This window comes from Lactuca sativa, chromosome 6 (assembly GCF_002870075.4).
Source record: "Lactuca sativa cultivar Salinas chromosome 6, Lsat_Salinas_v11, whole genome shotgun sequence".
Taxonomy (NCBI): domain Eukaryota; kingdom Viridiplantae; phylum Streptophyta; class Magnoliopsida; order Asterales; family Asteraceae; genus Lactuca; species Lactuca sativa.
The window spans coordinates 85114232-85129896 of record NC_056628.2 but is presented as its reverse complement, the minus strand read 5'-3'; positions in this window follow the sequence as shown (position 1 = coordinate 85129896).

Genomic DNA, 15665 nt, shown 5'->3' with positions numbered 1-15665 from the left:
GGTTGGGGAATGGCAGTTTGAGGGAGAGAGGTGTCAAGTTTAGATGTGGTGGTTTGCGGGCGTCAGTGATAAGTATGGAGGAGAGGGGGACATTGTGGAGATTTACAGGAAGGAGGAGATGTAGAAGATATAGGAGATATAGGTGGAGTAGTAGGTAATATGGGTGGTGGTGTAGTGGGTATATTTGAAGGATCAGGAGTAGGATAGGACGATGTATATGGGTTAGAAGAAGAAGGTTCAGGTGGAGTTGGCGGGTTGATGTTGTATGGAAAGTTTCGTTGATGAAACCAAAAATGACGAACTATATAAAGTCGTTCAGAGAAAGGATCAAAGCATCGGTAACCATGATGGGATGTGCTATATACAAGAAACACACATGGGAGAGAGCGAAAATCCATTTTATGGTTGTTGTATGGACGAAGGTGCGGAAAGCATTGACAACCGAACACACTAAGAAATGAAAAATCAGGTTTGTGTTTGAAAACATGTTCAAAAGGTTAGATGTTTTTGTTTCTATGGGAAGGCATGTGATTTATAAGATAAACAATTGTGTCAAAAGCAAAATGCCAAAAACGTTGTGGAACAGAGGATTGGGAAAAAAGAGTAAGACCGGTTTCCACAACATGACGGCGACGATGTTCTACAAGAGCATTTTGTTCACTTGTATGAGGACAAGATAGGTGATGGGTGATATCGAGAGATGAGAAAAATTGTGAAAGATTCCGAAATTCACTGCCCCAATCAGTTTGAACTGATTTTAACTTAGTTTGGAACTACCAGTCAACAGTAAGAATAAATTGTTTGAAAGTATTATAGACATCAGATTAGGCTTTTAGAGGAAAAAACCACATAAAGCGGGAAAAATGATCAACACACAATAAAAAATATCGATGCCCATCAAATGAGGTAACGGGAGCAGGTACCCAAACATCACAGAAAAGTAAGTCTAAAATATGAGAGCTTTTATAAGTAGCGGATGACAAATGAAGTTTAGAGGATTTGCCAATAGAACATGAAGTAGAAGTTGAAGTAACATGTTTATCTAGTAAAGGTAAACTATATTTAGAAATCATTGACTGCAACAACTGCTGGTGAGGTTGTCCAAGGCGTTGATGCCAAGTGATCGAAGAAGCACGAGTGGCAAAGAAAGCAACTTTGGTGGAAGTTGTTGGGTTAATCGTTTATTTACCAGGTCACGGATACGGGTCAATAGGTCGATGATCTGGTAGCTTATTGGTCATGGGTAACTGATGGAGTTTACAAGCATATCTATAAATAATAAAGATGGAAAATAAAAGGTGTTTACTTGTTCATAAGTGGACCGATTCTTGAGGGGTCTTCCCATATTTTACTTTTCTTTAGGAGTAAGTTTAGAACGTGGGTATGATATATTACTTAAAGAGAAGAGATGCTATAGCTAGAGTTGTAGTAGATGTAGTAACTTTGTTTTTTTTTAATATAATAAGAAGCTTCTCCATTTTCTGTTGCAAGTTTATATTCACATACATACGTGCATAGTGTGTGTTTTGTGTGTTTTTTTCAAGGACCTGTGACAACAATTGGTATCATAATGTTAGCTTAAGGAGAAAAGTGGCAGCTTCCTTTTGTTAGTCACATAACTGTGGACAGAAAGTAAACAAAGAAACTTCTCTACCCAAATAATTATAACACGGAATTGATAGAGGGAAGTAAGGGAAAAAGGGCTATATATTATTAATATCAGTAGAGGCTATATATAGCCTTCTTAGATACCCATGTGAACTACTCAACCTAAAGATCCGGTCTAAGCTAAGGACCCGTACACTTGCACATGATCCGGTCAAAACTAAATACACATTCTAAATAATCTACTATTTTCTAAACCATAAAATATAAAACAATAGAAAACTTATTAAATTCAAAGTTTCAGCCATGCACAAACCAATTAACCCAGCAATCACCCCCTTAATTGGTTTACTCATAGCACTCCTTCACAGCAATGCCGACTCTTCTTCAATTAGATTTGCCTCTTGCTTCTCCCACTTTGGACACTCATTGCTATAATGACCATACTCACCACATTTGTAACATTTAACGTGACTTTTATCCCAGACACGTTCATTTCCATCTCGACTCTTCCCGGACCCCCGACCTTTTCCCTAGCCACGTCCAAAGTCATCCCGATTTGAACCTCCACTGCCACAATGTTTACAACCATGTGGTTTTTCTTGACTAGCCAATAGCAACTTACCTTGAGTGTCTTCCGTGTTTTTATTTCCTTTTATTCGTTCCTCGTAAGCTTTCAACCTTCCAACAGCCTCATCAAACAACATAAAGTCTAGCTCGAAACATTGTTCAATTGTCGCCACAATTTGGAGAAAGGACTTGGGCATAGAATCAAGTAACCTTTTCACCAAGTCAACTTCTTCATGTTCATGTCCGAGACTCCGTGCTTTCGAAGCTAAACCACTTAACTTGGCTGCAAAATCATCAACGGTTTCTCCCTCCTTCATATGCAAGCTTTCTAGTTCCCTCTTCAAAGTTGCTAATCGAGTCGTTCTTACCCGATCCACACCCAAATACCAAGTTTTTAAGCCTTCCCAAACCCTTTTTGGATCGGTGTAATTGGACATTTGCAACACCATCTCTTCTGGTATTGCTTGAAACAGGAAAGCAAAAGCTTATTTCTTCTTCTTTAGATCTGATTTGTCACCCAATACCCTCGCTTCAACGGTATCCCATATGCCATTTGCATCCATAATGGAATTCACTTTGACCGCCCATACCGGATAATTTGTTGGCGTCAGAACCGGAACCTGATATGTCATTGAACCACCTTCTTTTGCTGGTACCATGGTCACTATTTTCTTTCTTTTCACAGCCCCAATCTCTTCCGATCTCACCTGTTCGAGGAGCTTTTTCCACCAGTCAAGAAAAAAAAGCTTCTGCCTATCTTGTTTTCTTTTACCTATCAAGCAAGCCAAACCAAAATCCCACCCGTTTTGATTTTTTCTGCTTGTCTCTTCCGCTTCTGGTTAGGCTCCTCTAACACCGAACAGATGGATCAAGGATGGAGGCTGCAATTTTTTCAACCTGCTAACAGAAAGGAGTTACACCCCCTTCACCAGAACTGTGGGGCTTTGATACCAAATGTTAGTTTAAGGAGAAAAGTGGCAGCCTCCTTTTGTTAGTCACAATGAAACTTCTCTACCCAAACAATTATAACACGGAATTGATAGAGAGAAGTAAGGGAAAAAGGGCTATATATTATTCATATCAGTAGAGGCTATATATAGCCTTCTTAGATACCCATGTGAACGACTCCACCTAAAGATCCGGTCTAAGCTAAGGACCCGTACACTTGCACATGATCCGGTCAAAACTAAATACTCATTCTACATAATCAACTATTTTCTAAACCATAAAACATAAAACAATAGAAAACTTATTAAATTCAAAGTTTCAGCCATGCACAAACCAATTAACCCAACAGAAGTAGGCTGGAATCACGGAAGATGGAAGGAGTAAAGGTCGCCACTACTTGGACCCGTGAGGAGGATAGTGTGAGTAATCTCGTCCTTCACAACAAAAAAAGAAGTGTGAAATTCAAAGTAAGCATTATTATCTTGGCAAAATTTTTGAACAGAGAGAAGATTTTGTTTGATTTCCGGGACATGAAGCATTTGTGAGAAATGAAAAGTTTTATGTGGAGAGTAAAGCAGTGAGGAACCGATATGAAGAATGGGTAAACCTTTACTGTTGTCAACATGTAGAGTGTCATGACCGTTGTATGTCTCAAAATGATCAAAGCTGGAGAGGTTGGCTGCAACATGATTAGTTGAACTAGTATCGGTGACCCAAGAAGAGGAAACCTGGGAACGGTAATCAGCAAAATTAGCAGAGGGTTGTTGTCTCGTACAAATCGTTGCGGGATCACGTTTAGGGCACTGGGATGGAACATGGCCAATACCGCACATGTTACATGTTCCATAAACAATATTTTTATTAGATACCCACGTAAACCGAGTTCGATTACCTCCTCCTTGTTGTCAGTTATTATAGTTTCCACGACCTTGGTTGTTTGTTGAGCGATTGTTGCGATTGTTGCCTGATCGGTTTGTGTAGAAGGCTTGGGCTGGTGGTGAACTTGTTGGTTGAAGTTGTAACCCAAGCTGTTGTGCAAGTTGTTGAATAGCCTGGACAGCATCACCTTGTGACAGGGAGTGTCCGACAAGAGAGGGATTAGGTTGTTGGGTGGCAGCAGTGAATACTTGAGCTGGTGGCACCTCTGTAGAGGTCTTTCTGATCATGTAGTCGTGGTCGGAGAGAAGACCATTAAATTCAGCAAAGGCAGTGGCAGAGTGTTGGGCTAACAAGGTGGATTTCAACCTATTATATTCGTCTCTTAAACCTGATATAACAAGCATCATTAGGTTCTTTTCTTTTATTGGTTCACCAATGTTGGCTAGAGCATTAGAGTACTCTTGTGCTCGAGTTAAATAGGCAGATGAAGATTCATCTTCCTTCATTGAAATTTTCAAGAGTTGGGTTTTAAGAGTATATTCATGAGAGGAGGTATGAGGAGCAGAACCACATTCTAAAGACAGCCAAAGGTCACGAGACGTATTTCCTTGAACATGTTGAAAAGAGGTTTCTAAGGTGGTGGACAGAATGAGCATCCGAAAATGTGCATCATTGGATACCCAAGCTTTGTAACAATGGTTGGATGTCGATGTGGAGGTCACTGCGTCTCCTTCTTTGCCAGAAGATGTGGTGGATACGATGGTGGCTGGAGGGCACAATATGGTGCCATTGACATAACCAAACAAATAGTTAGTGATCAAGAATAGTTGTAACATGGTTTTCCAGTACCCATAATTGCTTGGAGTCAAAGTAAAAGCACATTTATGAGAACTGTGGCTTTTTTTCTCGGTTGTAGAAAAAATCGTGATGTCTGCCATTGTACTAGTTGGTCGACGATGGGTGTAGAGAAGTTGTTATGGCCGCTTTAGGGTTAGTGATAAAAGCGCTCTGATACCAAAATAAACTTGGTGAATAAGGAATTGTATTCTTAAAAATCATACGTAAGCAAGGATTACAAGAATATATATAGTACATACATTTACATTAACACCCCCTGTAGAATATAAACTATATATATATATATATATATATATATATATATATATATATATCGTCTAATACGGTGTAACACTCTTTACACTCTATTCCCTTTCCACAGTATCATGGTAAGATCTTTGCGATTGACAATCATATCCCTCGTTTTCGCAGCAATTTAATACCAAGTATGACATTGGTGATGCTTAACTCTAGTGGCAGGAAATCATCTACGACCCGTAGTTCGTGTAATGCGAGAATCATCTTCTTATAAATGCCTTTGCTTCCTTACACCATTCCATTACCAACCATATCCTTACATTGTTACCGACACTAATAGCCTTTAACATATCACCAAGCGTTGTGACACGAAGTTATGAGTCGCCCCGTTGTCAATTAGTATGACCACTTCGAGACCGCCCATGTTTTCACGTATTTTCATAGTGTATAGGGGCGTTTACAATATATCCGAGTTTAATTTGACTTCCTCTGCATCCAAGTGAGCATGATGCTAGCTTGTATCTAAGGATGTAATAAATGAGTCGACCTACTGGCGAGCTACATGGGATTGGATTGTTAAAAGCTCGAAATGAGTCGAGCCATAACAAGCCCGAACCTGAGCTCGAGCCTAGAATAAATCTCATTTAACAAACAAGCCTCATCTTGAGCCTACACTTAAGAGCTCGTTTTATTTCGTGAGCTTAAACGAGTTTTTTTATAATTTGTTTTTATTTTTATATATTTTATTTATTACTTATATATTAATAAAATATGAAAAAATAACGAGTCGATCCCGACCTTTAGCGAGATTTACGGAGAAACGAGCCTTAATGAGCCTTAACGAGCCGATCCCAAGGTTCATATATGTTCTACAAGCTCGAGCTCGAGCTTTAGTAGCTTTAAACGAACATGGATCGTTGTGAATCTCGATTCGGCTCGACTCTTTTACATCTCTATGTATCAGACTGTTCTTCCTTCCTTCCTTCCTTCCTGGTCCTCTTCTTCGTCTTATTTTCCCATTAGGCTATTTATAGGACCCGTTAGGGTAACAATTGCCCCCTGCAAACTTGGCATCGTAGTTTTAGCATAACCTTTTTTCCCTTTTAGCAGCAAGTTCAACATTCGTAAGTCTTTTGAATGTCCATGGCTATGCTCCATGCCTTCTCCAACATTCCTATCGTAGGTTTCCATAGCTCCTTGGGTTTGCATAGGCATCATATTGCTTCCAAAATCCAATTGTGTTGCTGATGATCGGAATAGCCCACGCCCTGATCGTTCCCTCTCTCATTGACACGGTTCTCATTACCGCCAATCCCATTGTGTGGGTCAAGCCCTAGGGTTATATGACCCTCACCAAGTATCTAGGTTCTGATTTTAGCTTCTTGATGGAAGTTCTTTCCCGAAATTTATAATATAATCCTATAATACTGGAACGTCCTCTCCTTTCGGAAACGATCAAGGAGACACCGTGTCAGTCCTCTTCATATGGAAACGTATCGAAGCAGTAACGTTTAGACAATAAAAAGACAAATCTCCCTATTAATTAATAACACTGTTTCTGATGACGCTTATAGACTTGTCCAAATTTGCAAGATGAATCAGGTTAATGAAGCTAAGACTCGAAACGACGAACCAGACAGCCTCCTGATGAGTGTTTATGTCTCGGGTAATGAAATGGAAGATGTTAAGAGTAAACATGACTATGGCGTAAAATTCTGATCCAAATTCATACAATGAGGTTTTTAAAAGGAAGAATTGAAGAATTGTTGTGATGGATGCATGAGATCAAGTCGACTAAGAAGACCACTAATGGAGCTTACTTGGGCTGCCAAAATGAGCTAAAACTAGTGAATCCATACGACCAAGCTGATGCATAAGGCCTTATTAGTAGCAAAAAAAGAGACTCATAGAGGTATGGAGTTGATTATTTACAAGTTGATGTACCTCGTATGGAAACAGTAGGAACTAATATGGCATTGGATTCTCAAAAAAGGTGGAACATCTACCAGCTACAAGTCAAATCTCTTTTTCTAGATGGAAAGCTGAATGAAGATGTGTACCAAAGAAAACACAAGGGTTAAAAGTAAAGGCTTTAGAGAGGAAAGTGTACAAAGAACATAAAGTTCTCTATCGGTTCAAACAAGCACACATGCATGGTTCAATTAACAGCCATTATACCAACAGGACTCAATGCTCAAACTCAAATTTTGAACATATATGATATCGTAAATACTAAAAGGGAAGAATATCCATGATCCATCACATTCTCTAACAAAACTCGCCACTTCAAATTTAGTCAGTTACCCGCTATATATATAACTACATATTCCAGGTAAAGAGGGGTTTGATTATTATAATTTTGTTGAAAAGAGTTAATAAAATATTCAAACTTAAACATTAGTTTGTTAGTTATTTGGTAAAAGTGTTATACAATATTTTTGAAACTTACATTAATTCTGATGGATCTGTTGTTTTTAATATACATCAACAAATTAATTCCCTTAAACAAAATGGTACTTCTCTGTCAGATTACTTCAATACGCTTGATTCTTTATGGAAAGAATTTGATGGTCTTACTAGTTTAACTGAGTGTACATGTGATGCTTCTATTAAACTAAAGGATCATTCTAATCTCAAGAAGCTTATGCAGTTTTTATCTGGACTTGATGATTCATACAGTCAAGTCAAAAGTCACATTTTATTAATGGATCCCTTACCTAATGTGAAAACTGCTTTTTCTATTGTGTCTAGAGAAGAATCACTTCAAAGAAATGGTTCTTTGACTTCTCTTCAGGCTTCTCAGTCTGTAAATAAATCTCAGTCATCTACTTTTAATAGCAAGTTTAATAACAAGACTAATGTTAATAAGAATAAGGGTTAAATTGTTCAAGTTTAATAACATATGATTGCCTCTGAGTCACTACTCCATGACACTATGGATGTGTCAAAATTAGATTTGCTGGTTTGTCATCCCAATGGTACATCAGTTAAGATTGAAAAAATTGGTTACATGAATTTATCTAATTCTTTAACACTATTTGATGTGTTTGCTGTTCCTGATTTCAATGTTAATTTTCTTTCTGTTCATAAGGTCTATAAAGATAGTAATTGTGAGGTTGTTTTTAATGAGAATAATTGCAAAATTCGGGATTTACAGTCAAAGGTGATGGTGGGGAATGGTAGAGAGTCTGGAGGTCTCTATTACATTAATAGTGCACCTTTAGGTAGTCTGTCTAATTCTTCTATTTCTTCTTTTGTTTGTTGTGTGTCTAAACTAACTTGGCACAATAGACTTGGTCATCCTTCTGATCAAGTTTTGAGTTCTTTGAGACATAGACTTAAGATTGGAAGTGAAGTTCTTCCACCTTGTGACATTTGTCATAAGGCTAAACAAACTAGAGAATCTTTTCCTGTTAGTCAACATACTACTTCTAAACTTGGTGAGTTAATTCATTTAGATGTTTGGGGTCCTTATAAAGTGACAACTACAGAAGGATTTAGGTATTTTTTGACTATTGTGGATGATTTTACTAGGGCAACTTGGGTTTATCTTTTAAATTCTAAAGATGAAGTTTATGATTCTGTTCTTGTTTTCTTTAATATTTTGATTTATCAGTTTAGTTTTAAAATAAAGGCAGTACAAAGTTTTTAAATAACAGAATGAGACAATTAACTGAATCAAAAGGAATTTTGCATCAAACATCTTGTGTTCATACTCCACAACAAAATGGTGTTGTGGAGAGGAAACACAGACACATTTTAAATGTTGCTTGTTCTTTAATTTTTCAGTCTGGTTTGCCAATTAAACACTGGGGAGATGCCATTTTAACTTCAGTTTTTTTGATTAATAGAACACCTACTTCAATCTTAAATGGTTCTTCTCCCTATGAACTTGTTTATAATTGTGCACCTGTTTTTGATAAACTTAGGGTATTTGGATGTTTGTGTTTTGTCTCTAAGTTGAATAATAATGATAAATTTTCTGAAAGAGCTGATAAGTGTGTTTTTCTTGGTTATTCTTTTAATAAAAAGGGTTACAAAGTTCTTAGTCTTGATTCTAATCTTATTTTTGTTTCCAGGGATGTAAAGTTTTATGAGTCTGTGTTTCCTTTCAAGCTTAAAACTTCATCTTTAACTGATAGTTTAGTTGTCACTGTAAATTCAAATGACCTATTTTCCTATGATGAGTCTTTAGATTCTAGTTTTATTCTAGATAATACTAGAGCAGATAACCTGAGGAGTAGCCATCAGATGGATGGTGCTAATGCAGACCAGGACCAGGATGAGACTTGTCCTTCTAATGTCAGCAACCGGACTGGTGAGGCATATGTGCCTCCCTCTGACGTGTTGTTTCCAAGCTCTTCTGAATTGATTGAGGAAAATGATTCAATTAATTCTAATCCTTCTGAAAGTTTGTCAACTAGGATCACTAGATCTGGAAGGAATGTTCACATGCCAGTTAGATTTAGTGATTATGTTGTAGAGGGTACACATAAATATGGTATGGAAAGAACTGTAAATTATTCAGCTCTTAATACTGAGTCTTTCTGTTTTATTTCTAATCTTAATAAAACAGTTGAACCTAAGACTTATAGTGAAGCAGCTTTAGATTCAAATTGGATCAAAGTCATGAATGAGGAAATGGAAGCTCTCTATAGGAACAATACTTGGGAAATTACTAATCTTCCTAAAGGAAGAAAAGCAATTGGGTGTCGTTGGATATATAAAATTAAATATAAATCTAATGGTGATATAGAAAGATATAAAGCCAGACTTGTGGCTAAAGGATATAATCAAAGGGAAGGAATAGACTATGAGGAGACTTTTTCTCCTGTGGCTATAGTTGTAACTGTTCGTGTGGTAATAACATTAGCTGTGAATAATTCTTGGCCACTTTATCAGTTAGATATTAACAATGCTTTTTTATATGGAAATTTATCTGAAAGTGTATATATGTGTCAACCTGAAGGATATCATTCTGAAGATGATATCAGAGTTTGCAGATTGTTAAAATCTCTTTATGGACTTAAACAAGCCCCAAGGAAGTGGAATGAAAGGTTGTGTTCTTCTCTCTCTTAAGTTTTGGATCTAAGCAAAGTATTAATGATTATTCATTATTTGTTAGACAGTTTCAAAATACTTTTGTAGTCCTACTTGTTTATGTGGATGATATTATTCTAACAGGTAATGATGAGTCTGAGTTGAATAATGTTAAAATGTTTCTTAAATCTCAGTTTTTAATTAAAGATTTAGGAGAGTTGAAATATTTCTTGGGTATTGAAGTATTGAGAACTGAAAAAGGAATATGTTTAAATCAAAGGAAATATTGCATGTAACTACTTCATGAGTTTGGTATGCTAGCATGTAAACCAGTTACAACTCCACTTGAACCTAATTTAGTTATCAAAAGAGAATATGATTTGGAAAAATCTGATTATCTAGTTAATATTACTGAATATCAAAAACTTATTGGTAAGTTGATTTATTTGACTGTGACTATACCTGATATATCTTATGCTGTGAAATATTAAGTCAATACATGCATAAACCTTATAAGTCCCATGTTAATATTGCTTTCAGACTTTTGAGATATTTGAAAAATAGTCCTGGTATGGGAATACATATAACTAATTCTAATAGTTTAGATTTGATTGGGTTTGTGGATGCAGATTGGGCGAAATGCTTGTTTAGTCGTCGATCTGTAACAGGTTATCTAGTATATCTAGGAGGATCTCTTGTTTCTTGGAAGAGCAAGAAACAGAGTAATGTTTCTCGTGAATTAATATGGATTTTAAAATTACTTCATGATTTAGGTATAAAAACTAATTTACCTGTAGATATTTTTTGTGATAATGAATCTGCAATTAAGTTAGCTTTAAATCCTATATTTCATGAAAAGACAAAACATTTTGAAATTGATCTTCATTTTGTCAGGGAAAAATTGAGAATGGAATTTTAAAAGTAAATAAAATAGTATCTTCTAATCAAAATGCATATATTTTAACAAAGTCACTTGGTAGTGTTCAACATGAATACATTGTAAATCGACTTAATATGATTGATGTTTTTAAAAAGTAATAAAATATTTTCAAAAATTAATGTTTAGTTTGAGGGGGCATGTTGAAAAGAGTTAATAAAATATTCAAACTTAAACATTAATTTGTTAGTTATTTGGTAAAAGTGTTATACAATATATTTGTGTGGATATTGTGGTAAGTTGTAATGCAGGTAAAGGATACACGTGGGTCAATGGGTCTATGGGTTATACCCGAAGTCTAGTGGGTCGATGTATATAATGTGTTAAATGATCTCATTTGTAGCTACCAATATGTTTTCTCATCTGTATTTCTCAGTTTCTCTTTCATCTTGAGTTAGGGTTTTCGTAGCGAGGTTTGATTTGTAACCTGTTGATGTAAACCATCTATTTCATAGTGAATGAAATGATGATGTTGGGAAGATCTTGTTTCGATTACGTTTCTTTACAAATTTTTACAATGCAGTTCAAAGAACATAAAATGCAACATAATCCAATCTGAAACATATATGGACTTACCTGAGTTATCGACGGATTTGCAGAGGTAGAATAAAACCGACCAAACCTGGATCATCCGTTGATGGAATGAAAGGGGTGTTTGGATGTGCATGCTCAGACCACACAAACACACTGAGTGAGGGAACTCCTTTCATGTGGCAATGAATTCAATAAACAAATAAGTGCCTCCAACTGCTCCCTAGGCGTTAATAACCATATTTGAATCAGATAAGGATAGCTCAAACACCAATGGCGTCTGAGCTATGCTCACACATTAAACAGAGAAGAAAAAAGTACAGCTGAATATGAAGAGACGATTAGGAAGAACTTTAGGCAGGATTACGAAGAAACACTAGGAATTTTATTATTAAAAAGGTATCATCTTATATAAAGCTATACACAGCTCAACAGTTGTAAGCTAGAGCTCAGTTAATGCGTATCCGAAGTAAGTCGGTGCAGATTTTCATCAAACACTTGTACTGCAGTTCAATGGCACCCATAAATAACATCAAGCTTAGTTTGTGTAGCTTCTAATGATAAACGCCGGATTCCATAAATAGGGTTTTTTTGAGTCCTTTACTTTATTTTGTTTCCGTTTTTATTTTTGCATCAGAAGCTAAACTCTTGGGCTTCAGATTCTTTTCTGTTATGAGTCCTTTGGTTGGTCTCTCTCACCTGGTATATATAGGTGTTATCCTGCTGTACGACTTATGAATAATTTTATGAACTTCAACTATTTCATCAGGGTTGCCCTGTGAAAGTCTTATATAAGCCCTAATTCCATTGTTGAGCTTAACATTAAACTGTTGCAATACAACCCTTCCTTTTTCTAAATTTCTTCGTGACCCACATATTTTATTATTTTGTTTTGGATAAATTACACGAATGGTCCCTGTGGTTTTTGATAATCTACACGCTTGGTCCCTAATGTTTTTTTTTTAACTTGGTCCATCCCTATAACATGTTTTTATTGCGCGTTTTGCCCCTGACATACTTAAAAATACTATACTGCCCTTTGATGTGAATTAAGAACATTTGATTTGGCATGTGGAATTAAATGAACAAAAAAAACACTGTAGTTGAAATGAATTCGAGTATGAATTCTAAGATCAGAGTAAAGTAAGAATATTACTAGAAACTAAGAAATCATCACACTTTAAAAACATCAAACATACGTTTCTGAAATCCATCAAACACAAGTTTTTGAAATCCATCAAACACAATTTATTAACATAAGATACTAAAAACTATCAATGCCTTTACACGTACCCTCCTAGTATACATCCTTTACCATCTTTTGGTAAGTTTTTTTGTACACCTGAATGTCCCGCAATTGCACTCACACGTCACTCATGAGATACACAAGGAACTCAAGATGATGATCGAGGCAGCACTAAACAACTTCGATAAAGGATTCAGTCACCTTCATCACTAAGCCTCGGTGGTGCGGAAGTCCCTTCTCGAACTTGCTTCCTCATTATCCACAATTCTCGAGCCCAGGACAGCTCTCACAAAACCTCATTCCATTAGACTACCCATGGTACTGAAAGGGTACCGAAGGATGATGATGTCCCCTTTCATGAATGTACATCAGTCGTGTTTTTTTGGTCCTATATTAAATTTCAAAATTATATCCTAATAGTTTGGACATCCAATTTTGATGTTCCTCAATAATGATTTGTTGTTGTAAGTAAACATTTAAATCTTCGTTGGTTTGGCTGAACTATGAAACACTTTCACACGAAGTATGGATGCCACTTTTGAATGGCGAATACTATCGCTATTAGTTCTCTTTCATCAACTGGCTTGTACCGATAACCGGTACCAAGGACCTAAATGTAGTAGGCCTTAGGCCACTGGTATTCCTCCTTGCATGAGGACTGCCCCCAACCCAAGGCATGATGCATCGGTTTCCATAAAGAATTCCTTGGGTAAAATACAGTATTACCAAGACCGATATTTATATCATTGTTGTTTGGTCACTACTAGGAAAAAGGCTTTTCTTGACAGACGAGTAGATAAAAAGCATATATAAAAGAACACCTTTAGAAGAGTTGATAAAAAGCGACGGATCTGTTTTAGAGCCTTGAAAGCCGAGAGCATGAAGAGCAGTAGACAACCGTTGGAACCAAGCTCGTGGAGCTTGCTTAAGTCCATACAAAGACTTAAGAAGAACACAAACATGATTGGGTCTCGTTGGATCAACGAAACCCCGTGGTTGTTGTAAATAGACCGTCTCAGTGAGATTTCCATGTAAAAATGCATTTTGAACATCAAGTTGTCGTAAAGGCCAATTATGTGTCACCGCCAAATATAGAACAACCCGAATAGTAGTCGATTTTACAACTTGACTGAAAGTCTCATGATAGTCAAGACCCTGTTGTTGATAAAAACCTTTAGCAACCAAATGTGCTTTGTAGCGCACAATATCCCCGGTATGATCGCGCTTGAGTTTGTAAACCCATTTACATTCAACGACATTCATATTTGAGACACGAGGAACTAAGGACCAAGTATTGTTCCGTAGAAGAGCAGAATACTCTTCTGCCATGGCCTGACGCCATTGAGGCAATTTGTTAGCAATAGTAAAAGTTGTGGGTTCAGTGTCAGGAGAGGAAGTATGAGTGTGATACGAGGTGGGATCATATGGTTTGGTAGGCTTAGGATTAGGACGTAGGTTGGAGGGTCGAACGCATGGTTGAGATTGGGTAGCTTCTGGTTGGGGAATGGCAGTTTAAGGGAGAGAGGTGTCAAGTTGAGATGTGGTGGTTCGCGGGCGTCGGTGATAAGTATGGACGAGAGGGGGACATTGTGGAGATTTACAGGAAGGAGGAGATGTAGAAGATATAGGAGATGTAGGTGGAGTAGTAGGTAATATGGGTGGTGGTGTAGTGGGTATATTTGAAGGATCAGGAGTAGGTTAGGACGATGTATATGGGTTAGAAGAAGAAGGTTCGGGTGGAGTTGGGGGGTTGATGTTGTATGGAAAGGATCGTTGATGAAACCAAAAATGACGAACTATATAAAGTCGTTCAGAGAAAGGATCAGAGCATCGGTAACCATGATGGGATGTGCCATATCCAAGAAACACACATGGGAGAGAGCGAAAATCCATTTTATGGTTGTTGTATGGACGAAGGTGCGGAAAGCATTGACAACCGAACACACTAAGAAATAAAAAATCAGGTTTGTGTTTGAAAACATGTTCAAAAGGTGAGATGTTTTTGTTTGTACGGGAAGGCATGCGATTTATAAGATAAACAATTGTGTCAAAAGCAAAATGCCAAAAACGTTGTGGAACAGAGGATTAGGCAAAAAGAGTAAGACCGGTTTCCACAACATACAAGAGCGTTTTGTTCACTTGTATGAGGACAAGATAGGTGATGGGTGATACCGAGAGATGATAAAAATTGTGAAAGATTCCGAAATTCACTGCCCCAATCAGTTTGAACTGATTTTAACTTAGTTTGGAACTGCCATTCAACAGTAAGAATAAATTGTTTGAAAGTATTATAGACATCAGATTTGGCTTTTAAAGGAAAAAACCACATAAAGCGGGAAAAATGATCAACACACAATAAAAAATATCGATGCCCATGAAATGAGGTAACGGGAGCAGGTCCCCAAACATCACAAAAAAGGAAGTCTAAAATATGAGAGCTTTTATAAGTAGAGGATGACAAATGAAGTTTAGAGGATTCGCCAATAGAACATGAAGTACAAGTTGAAGTAACATGTTTATCTAGTAAATGTAAACTATATTTAGAAATCATTGACTGCAACAACTGCTGATGAGGATGTCCAAGGCGTTGATGCCAAGTGATCGAAGAAGCACGAGTGGCAGAAAAAGCAACTTTGGAAGAAGTTGTTGGGTTAATCGTTTATTTACCGGGTCTGGATACGGGTCAATAGGTCAATGATTTGGTAGCTTAATTGTCATGGGTAGCTGATGGAGTTTACAAGCATATCTATAAATAATAAAGATGGAAAATAAAAGGTGTTTACTTGTTCAAAAGTGGACCGATTCTTGTGGGGT